Source organism: Salvelinus sp. IW2-2015, unplaced genomic scaffold (assembly GCF_002910315.2).
Source record: "Salvelinus sp. IW2-2015 unplaced genomic scaffold, ASM291031v2 Un_scaffold8027, whole genome shotgun sequence".
Taxonomy (NCBI): Eukaryota; Metazoa; Chordata; class Actinopteri; order Salmoniformes; family Salmonidae; genus Salvelinus; species Salvelinus sp. IW2-2015.
The window spans coordinates 1,195-11,653 of NW_019949287.1; the positions used below are offsets into that span (position 1 = coordinate 1,195).

General features: G+C 42.7%; 1 pseudogene; it reads left to right on the forward strand.

Annotated features, from left to right (window-relative positions):
• Window positions 1–2,344: 2,344 nt before the first annotated feature.
• LOC112079450 (guanosine-3',5'-bis(diphosphate) 3'-pyrophosphohydrolase MESH1-like) lies at window positions 2,345–10,456 on the forward strand (annotated as a pseudogene).
• Window positions 10,457–10,459: the final 3 nt, after the last annotated feature.

Consider the following 10,459-nt stretch of genomic DNA (forward strand, 5'->3'; position numbering starts at 1 on the left):
ATTTACCAGCTTCTAACCACTAGATGGTGCTGCTCTTGCTATTATTTATTTTTTTAAGAATCAGTCACTCACATTTCTGGCACAAATCCAATGCAAGTCAATGGTACCTATATTAGCATTTCCACACAGTAACATTGAGTTACACAATATATATATTTTTAGATACTTTAGGATTTGGACAKGACGCTTGAAAATGCTAATAAAGATACCATTCCCATGCATTGGATGTGCCAAAAATGCTAAAAAGTTAGCATTTGAAATGGTGGATAACAAAACCAAAGCATGGATTGCTGTCATACCTTGTCCATCGACTGCTTAGTCATTTAAGTTTACTTCTGACAACATTTACCATCCCGCAGTAGCGGCCATGATTTAGCAGCGGATGCATATAGCAGACAAGCTGACATGTCATGTCTCAAAATCAATATCCATCTTACCTCTATTGTTTTACGTCCTGTGGATTCGGGAAGATCGATGACTAGTTCAACAGAAAAGTGAGCCTGTCAGGTAATTAACTCCCACACAGCTTCTAGCCTAGTTAACGCAATGCTGTGCAATWGTCATTATTTTGACCACTTTCTCTCTGGCCTCCATTGACTTAGKCACACAAATTTTGGCCATCCTACAAGGGTAAAAACTCCAATAACCTTTGAATGGTAAAATGGGGTTTATATGATAGTGAAATGGGGTTTGGACCATTGGTTCTCTCATAGGATAACCAACAAAATTAACATATTTTACACAGAGGGTCCAAATATGCTTTTTTGATTGGACACCCTACAATCAATCACCTGTGGGTGTGAAGATCTATTTGGATTTTTACGAATTATCTTTGAATAGACGGGGTCCTGTTTCTTTTTTTGCTGAGTTTTATTAATTTTTAAGCTTAAATGAAGGTTAGAGTGGGTGCTGAAAGGGTCATCAGCAGCTGCCAAAAGCTTGGATAAGCCCAAATTAAATATTTACTTGCAAGCTTTGGTTAACTGTCCTTCTACATCTGACATTTCCATCTTTTTGGGTAGAGTTTTTTACTTTAGAAGATACACAAGTTATTTGACTACAGTCTTCCTGTTTAGGTAAGGGAGTGGTGTTGTTGGTGGGTGTGGGTGTGTGACATGTTGAGTTAGGAAAGTTCTGAACAGGTGGTCCTGGTCCACTTGTGAACAGGTGAGAATAGGCATTCTAATTGTGGGCTGGAAATTGCCAGAGACCTCACGTATGTATATCATGGTAACGTAGGTGCTAATACGATATGCCGTGTGATTCTATACGTATCCACAATTCTATATGTATTCATGATTCAATAACTGCAATATTTTTAATTGCATAGGTGGTCAACACACTGCTGGACAAGAGAAAGCCGTGAGAAAATAAGTTTTGCAATTTGTAAAAAAGTGCTCAAACATGTTGCTAACCTTAAAAACCATTTCTTAAATGTAGATGGGCAACTAGCTGTTAGGATGATTAATAGCTACATTTTGGCGCAGGTAAACCTTACTAACGACGCTAACTTTTAACAAACAAGAGTACTAAATAAAAATAATAATTCGATACTTGGGTTAACAGTATCAATATTTTATTTGGACCTTTATTTAACTGGCAAGTCAGTTAAGGAGAATTCTTATTTAATGACGGATTGCCAGAAACGCCAGAAACGACAGATTTTGTACCATTGTCAGCTCGGGGATTTCGAGAGCTTGCAACCTTTCGGGTTACTATTCCACGCTCTAAACCACTAAGCTGCCCTGCCCGATATAAATGAAGCTAACATTTAATCTTGTGAATACTCTACCTATCTTTTCCTCATCCCTACTAAATTGGTAGCCTGTGTGTTCAGGTGAATATAGGAAAGCACTACTGAAATTGTATTGGCTGGGGTACACGTGATTAAGAAAGGTCTGGTGGTCATAAGAGCAGCAGTGCAGGGACCGTAGCTTGTATACCATCTAGTCACAACCCAGGGTGGCTCCATCCACACCTCTTAAGCACTGGGGCATCATAAAAAATCGATGAGCAGTTTTCACTGGGGCCTCATCACTGATCTGTGTGCAGTGGTCCTTGGTCTGCAAGAGATACTACTGTCAGTAATCCATGAATCCTGGTCAGAGGCTCAGCTATACTGGCCGTGAACATTCACTGACCTGGCCTTCATCAGCAACCAGAGAAATCCTATAGATACTAAGGGAGCCAACAAGATGGTCAGGAGGAGAAGAACCTAGAATTTAGGTTTTGGGGGTCAGGAGAGCCAGAATGATCAGATAGTTAATGAAGACTGTTGCCATGGTAATGACGTGGCTTGAATGCGCCGTGCTTTTGGCAATTCTCCTTCCTGCTACTGTTTCAGGAGATGAAGATGTTGTGGAGGAGGCCCCCTTCCTGGAGTACTTGCAGGGATCACTTACAACCGACCTCCCAGCCTGCTCTCTGAGACTGAACATCTCCAGGGCCCAGAGCAAGATGGAGGGCACCACAGACCGGAACCAGTGTGGACGGGTCTGAACTCTTCCTGGCCAGAGATGGCTGTGGGGTGAACGGGGTACCAGCTGGAGTACCAGGCCTGGACTGGCGGGATCAGTTTGCCCCACTGCCCCCCGCCCAATACCTCCACCTGGTGGGGGGGGGGGGGAAACCCCCCTGACTGCAGGGATGAAAGAGCCTGGGGAACCAGGAACTGTGAGGAGAGGATCACTTCTCTGCTACAGAGCGTGAGCCCCAGAGAGAGAGATATTATTGTAGTAGATATGATCATCTATGTTAATGCTCTCTATTTATTACTAGTTTTTAATGTGTGATTTGATTATTCACTCTATTTACTTGTTGGTGCATATAAATCCTATTGGTGTGTGTTTCCTACAATAGTCCTACTGATTATTTGGTACTATAGATGCTGTGGTTATAATAGTGGTGTTGATTTGTGAGTACAAAGACCAGACTAAATGGGCACAGATAATCAGTTTCAATGTTAGGTTTGATTTAATTAAGTTGGGAATGAAAAATAAAAATGTAACCATGTCAATTCGATTTAGGTAGGGTAAAAAAAATAAGAAATTAGGAAATTCCTTCAGGTTGACTTTAAAAAAAAAATCCAGTCAGTTTTTCCCCTTTGATTCAATCCGTCAACAGAATGAAAAACAGATTTCTTTTTTGTTAAAAAGGGGGGAAGGGGGAGTACAGAAAGGAGGAGAGAGGAAGGTACGGAGGAGGGGGATGGAGAGACAGATGGTGATCTGGGAACAATGGACAGAAGGAGGGAGAGAGAGAAGGTACGGAAAGGTAGGGGGATGGAGAGCAAGGTGATCTGGAAACTTGGACAGAAGGAGGGAGAGAGAGAAGGTAACGGAAGGAGGGGGAACGAGAAGACAGACGGTGATCTGGTAAACTTGTTGTCTGGGAAGTGTCCTTGTGTAATCGCTTTGTTGTTGTTTTGTTGGTGGTTACTGATTTGTACCCAGAGAATTATAGAATGAAAATATAACTTAAATCAGTGATGTACTGTGCCATACGCACTATCCCTCTGTAGCGCCTTATGGTGAAATGCCGAGCAGTTTCCATAGCCAGTCGGTGATGCAATCCCCCGTCCGGTTGCTCTTGCTTGGTGCAGCTGTAGAACTTTTTGAGGATCTGGGGACCCATTGCCAAATCTTTTCAGTTCCCTGAGGGGGAAAAGGTTTTGTCGTGCCCTCTTCACGACTCTCTTGGTGTGTTTTTGGAAATGATAGACCGTTGGTGATGTGGACACCAAGGAACTTGAAACTCTCCAACTCGCTCCACTACAGCCCCGTTGATGTTAATAAGGGGCCTGTCTGGTTCCGCCTTTTCCTGTAGTCTTATGTCAGCTCCTTTGTCTTGATCACATTGAGGGAGAGGTTAAACTTCGCTTCCCTTGGGGCAGCAGGGAACTATGGTGGGTCTGCTTGCACATGTAGGTATTACAGACTCGGTCAGGGAGAGGTTGAAATGCAGTGAAAGACACTTGCACAGTTGGTCCGTGCATGCTTTGGAGTAGCGTCCTGTAAATCCATCGCTCCGCGGCTTTGGTGAAATGTTGACCTGTTTAGGTCTTGCTCACACCAGCTTACCGAGAGCATGTATCACACAGTCCCATCAGAACAGCTAGTGCCTCAATGCCTGCTTCAGTGTGCTTGCCTCGAAAGTGAGCATAAAAGGCATTTAGGTCGTTCTGGTAGGCTCGCGACACTGGAAGCTTGTAGTCTAGGTTTTTCCCTTTGTAGTCCGTATCAGTTTTCAAGCCCTGCCACATCCGACAAGCGTCACAAGCCAGTGTCAGTGGGATTCAATCTAATCCTGTATTGAACTTTGCTTGTTTGATGTTTGTCTGAAGGCATAGCGGGATTTCTTATAGGCGTCGCCGGATTAGTATCCCGGCTTCTTGAAAGCGGCAACTCTAGCCTTTAGCTCGATGCGGATGTTGCCTGTAATCATGGCTTCTGGTTGGGATATGTACGTGGCTTGCGAAGGTTTTCACATCCTTTGGCATTTTTCCTATTTTTGTTTGCTTAAACAACCTGGGAATTTTGGGGGGGTTGTATCATTGAATTTACAACAACATGCCTACCATTTGAAGATGCAAAATATTAACCCTCCAAAGTCAATACTTGTAGAGCCACCTTATGCCAGCAATTACAGCTGCAAGTCTCTTGGTAATGTCTCTATAACTTGGCAACATGCTAGCCACTGGGATTTTTGGCCCATATCTTCCAGGCAAAACTTCTCCAGATCCTTCAAGTGAATGGGTTTTGTCTGGTGTACAGAAAACTTTAAGTCATAACCACAGATTCTCATTGGATTGAGGTCTGGCGTGACTAGGCCATTCCAAGACATTTAAATGTTTCCCTTAAACCACTCGAAGTTTGTTACCTACTTTCAGCAGTATGCTTAGGGGTCATTGTCAACTGCTGGAGGTGAAACCTTTGTCCCAGTCTCAAATCTCTTGGAAGACTGAAACAGGTTTTTTTCCTTATCATTTTCCTGTATTTAGTGCCATCCATCATTCCTTCATTCTGACCAGTTTTCCCCCAGTCCCTGCCAATGGAAAAACATCCCCACAGCATGATGCTGCAAACCATGCTTCACTGGTGGGGATGATGTTCTCGGGGGATGAGAGGTGTTTGGGTTGAGCCAGACATATGCGTTTTTCATGATGGCCATGAAGTCAATTTTAGTCCTCATCTGACCAGAGTCACCTTCTTCCAATATGTTTGGGGAGTCCTCCACTCTTTCGGCAAAACCCGGTAGAAGGTTTTATCAATGGCTTTTTTCTTCCTGGGCACTCTTCCGTAATCCCAGCTCTGTGAGGGTACGGCTAAAGTGTCCTATGTCAGGATTACAATCTCAGCTGCTGAGCTTTTGCAGCTCCTTCAGTGGATATCTTGATCTCTTGTGTTGGGCCCTTTCTCGATTAATGCCCTCCTTGCCTGTATAGTTTTTTGGGCCTCTGCTTCAGCGTTTGTTTTGTGCCATTTCTTTCCATTTTTTTTATAATGATTTAAGCGTGGCTCGCCCATGGAATGTTAAGAGGTTTCAGGGATATTTTTTATAACCCAATCGCTTGGATCTGTACTTCTCCACAACTTTGTCCTAACTCTTTGTGAGCGTTCTTGGTCTTCATGGTGCTGCTGTCTGTGTGCCCCTTGCTTTCGTTTGCAGACTCTGGGCTTTCAGAACAGGTGTAGTATATATCTAGATGTGTAAAAGATCATGTGACACTTAGAACTCGGCACACATGTGACTCTTATTTTTTAACTAATTAGTGAACTTCTGAAGGTATTTTTTTCACAGATCTTATTTAGGCTTCATTAGCAAGGTGGTGAATACATATGGGGCCATGCGCCCACTGTCTGCCGTTTTACGTTTTTAGAATTTTTTTGAAACAATGTTATTTTTTTAAATTTCACTTCAATACCAAATTTGGACTATTTTTGTTTATGTCCGCGTGTACAACTGCAACAATTAGAGAAATCCCTTTAAATTACAGGTTGGTCATGGCAACAAAATAGGAAAACGCCAAGGGATGAATACTTTGCAAGGCCCTGTCGAACGTTGGTCAATCGCACTTGTGATTGATGAGAACCGATGACTGAATTGGTGTAGCCTCTCAATGCATTGATGAATCCCGAACATCATTCCAGGTCTCGTGGCTGACAAAACAGTGTTGTGTAGTGTTTTTGGGCTGTGTGCGTGGGCTGGACTTTTGGATAGAACTGTGGAGAGGGATATAGGGTAACAGAAGGGCAGGTTAAATATCTTATAATCTTAAGCATACAGTTATCGTGATTCAAAATGTTTTGACCAACTCTATTACTACTATATGTCAATTACTGCTACAAACTGCCATTGCATGCCCATTCATATTTTTATTTAATTTTTTTTTTAATTTTTTTCACCTTTATTTAACTCAGGTAGGCGCTCGTTGAGAGACAGTTTCTCATTTGCAATCTGCGACCTGGCCGATAATGCAAAGCAGTTCGACACATACAATCAACTACAAGTTCCACATGGAATAAACAAACATACATCAATAATACAGTAGAAAATTCTATATACAGCAAATTGTGCAAAGGAGGTAGGATTAAGAGAGGTAAGGCAATAAATAGGTCGCCACGGGGGTGAGTAAATTAAATATAGCAATTAAACATCTGGATGGTAGAATGTGCAGAAGATAATGTGCAGTAGAGATACTGGGTGCAAAGGAGCAAGATAAATAAATAAATTACGTATGGGGATGAGGTAGATTGGATGGGCTATAAGATGAGCTATGTACAGGTGCAGGATCTGTGAGCCTGCTCTGACATCTGGTGCTAAAGCTAGTGAGGGAGGATAGAGAGTCTCCAGCTTTAGTGATTTTTGCAGTTCGTTCCAGTCATTGGCAGCAGAGAACTGGAAGGAGAGGCGGCCGAAGGAAGAATTGGCTTTGGGGGTTGACCAGTGAGATATACCTGCTGGAGTGCGTGCTACAGTTGGGTGCTGCTATGGTGACCAGTGAGCTGAGATAAGGCGGGGCTTTACCTAGCAGAGACTTGTAGATGACCTGGAGCCAGTGGGTTTGGCGACGAGGTATGAAGCGAGGGCCAGCCAACGAGAGGTGTACAGGTCACAGTGGGTGGGTAGTAATAGTGGGCTTTGGTGACAAAATGGATGGCACTGTGGTAGACTGCATCCAATTTTGTTGAGTAGAGTGTTGGAGGCTATTTTTGTAAATGAATCCCGAAGTCGAGGATCGGTAGGATGGGTCAGTTTTACGAGGGTATGTTTGGCAGCATGAGTGAAGGATGCTTTGTTGTGGAAATAGGAAGCCGATTCTAGATTTAATTTTTGGATTGGAGATGTTAATGTGAGTCTGAAGGAGAGTTTACAGTCTAACCAGACACCTAGGTATTTGTAGTTGTCCACAATATTCTAAGTCAGAACCGTCCAGAGTAGTGATATTGGACGGGGCGGGCAGGTGCAGGCGGCAGGTGGCGGGGGCAGGTGCGGGCAGCGATCCGTTGAAGAGCATGCATTTCCGTTTACTTGCATTTAAGAGCAGTTGGAGCCACGGAAGGAGAGTTGTATGGATTTTGAGCTCAATCTGGAGGTTAGTTAACACAGTGTGGTCACAATAGAAAGGGCCAAGAGTATACAAGAATGGTGTCGTCTGCGTAGAAGGTGGATTAAAGAATCACCAGCAGCAAGAGCGACATCAATTTGATGTATACAGAGATGAGAGTCGGCCCGAGAATTGAACCCTGTGGCACCGCCCATAGAGACTGTCAGAGGTCTGTGACAACAGGCCCTCCCGATTTGACATACTGATCAGAAGAAGTAAGTTGGTGAACACAGGCGAGGCCAATCATTTGAGAAACCAGGCATGTTGAGTCCTGCAATAAGAATGTTGTGATTTGACAGAGCGAAAGCCTTAGCCAGTCGATGAATTACGATGCACAGTAATGTCTCTTATCGATGGCGGTATGAATCGTTTTAGGACTTGAGCGTGCTGAGGTGAAACCCAATGAGTCCAGCTCGAAACAGACAATACATAGCGGAGAAGGTAACGGTGGGAATTCGAAATGGTCGGTAATTCTGTTTGTTTAACTTGGCTTTCGAAGACCTTTAGAAAGGCAGGGTAGGCAAAGGAAGTATTTGGTTGATCTTTTCAAATGTAACCAGAAAGGTCAAACAAAAATACTATTAAAAACTATTTAGATGTCCTCTTACATAGGAAAACAACACAACATTAAAAATTCTAAATAAATGTTTTTTGATGCCAAAATACTGATCCAATGTTGATCATTTTTTGGGGGCAAACTATTACATTTCAACTTTCTTTCTGACAATAAAAATACAATATTTTTTAGAATCATAAGTCTATTTACAACCTTTTGGTATAGATTTTTCCTGATTTGTGATCAATGATTGGGTTCTCACATGATATGACTTACCAAATCACTTTCGCAGCAGATAAAGTTCTTCTCTCTCCGTCAGTCCCCTTGTTCGCCAGTGCTTCTACCTCTCTGATTCAGGGTCGCACAGCGGAGGTGGTGGGCGGGGCAGTGGGGCAGCTTTCCCCCCAGCCCAGGCCTGGTAGGTACTACTGGGGTAGCCTATCCCATTCATCCAACCATGTCCACAAGTTCCTGCTTCCTAGACAAAATCCAGCCCTGATCAATCGACATTCAAAACAAACCCCTGCCATAATGTGGACTTTTATGCAAAAAACGTTCTTGTCTCTAATGAACACATGGACATGAAGGACTAAGTATTGATTTATGCCTACTTATGAATCAAATCAAATGTATTTATAAAGCTCTTCTTACAATCAGCTGAATATCTCAAGTGCTGTATCAGTAAACCCACTAAAACCTCCAATACAGCAAGCAATGCAGGTGTAGAAGCACTGGTGGCTAGGAAAAACTCCCTAGAAAGGATTATACTGCAAAAAAAATAAATATATATATATAACTTATAATTAGTAAATCTGTCAATCGTATTCATATTGTTTCGCAAGGACGCACACATTTTATCCCAATGCAATATGTTACCCGTGCTTCTGTAGAAGCGGATGGATGTTGCGAGACTTTGTCTGACTACGGCATTAAAGAGAAGGCACTGACGCACAAATGACCGGTGCGATCTGCGAACAAACGTTAGTAATAATGTCCGTCGTACGTGTGGTTAGTAACTACTGTCTTACAGCATGAGTTCAGAACGGTTATTCTGTTTGGAAGACTGTCAACTTCGCTGCTGAAAAGCACGCAATCAACGACGTAAAGACGCGGAACAACGCCATATTATCAACCTACCCAATAGGTACAGTTGTTTATAAAAAACAATCTTAACAGATGCTAACTAGTTAGCGTCTATGAATGGCTTAAGGACTAACTAGCTGCCATTTAGCCCTATTGATGATAGCTAGTATCTTCTGACGGGGAAGTTTTGTTAAGAGCCCGACGCTTGTTCTGACGCTAAAAACACAAGGAACATATTTTCATATTAGCTAGACATTTCAAAAAATATAACACAAGGTTAAAGTACTACACACCTTTTTTAGGGTAAGTGTTCCCAACAGTCTTACTCCATGGTACAGCGCTTGTTTACTGAAGACAGAGGCGTTTCATGTGCTTAATTAGCTGTCTGCATCTGTTGTCATGAAAGATGCTGTCAGCTGCATCTGTGTTAACTGTTAAAACAGTGTACAGTGTACATTTGGGAAATTATTTTTGATATAAAAGTTTGTTTCTAGAAATATACTGTAATTGAGAATTGATTCATGTTTAGTTTGAGGTATTTGGTGGTTTTGGCTGCAAGGGCCAATTTGCCTCTAAACATGCAAGGTCCTTGGACTATAAGGAGTAACGTTAGCCTCTAGTCCATTATTGAGAGAGGTCCTTAGCAATACCTCTCACTACTCGGACTTCAGTGTCATGGATATCTGCATTTACATTTGCCGTGTTTATAATTTTGCAGGAGTGGCAAGGATCTGAGCCATGAAGGTGGGATCACAGACATTGAAGTTCTGCAAGTAAGTGTTTTATGTATCAGACAAACTCAAAATACTTTCTTGCATGCTTGTTCCGTGAGGGCAATATTTTAAATCGGAAAAGTTATATTAAGTATAGACAAGTCAATGGGCAATGTTAAGCTCAGAAAACATTTCAACATTTGTGTTTACGAGTTTGTGTTAACAGGAAGGTCATGACCGATATTTGTGTTTTCCAACTGTCTGCAGGCAGCTTTGCTCCATGACACAGTGGAGGACACTGACACCAGCATAGGAGAGCTACAGGCCATCTTTGGCAAACGGTGGCTCGAATCGTTCAGGAAGTGACAGACAACAAGGTCGCTACCTCAAGCAGGAGAGGAAGCGTCAGCAGGTGGAGCATGCACCTCACTCCAGCCACCGGCCAAACTGGTCAAACTGGCTGACAAACTGTACAACCTGAGGGACCTGAACCGCTGCACA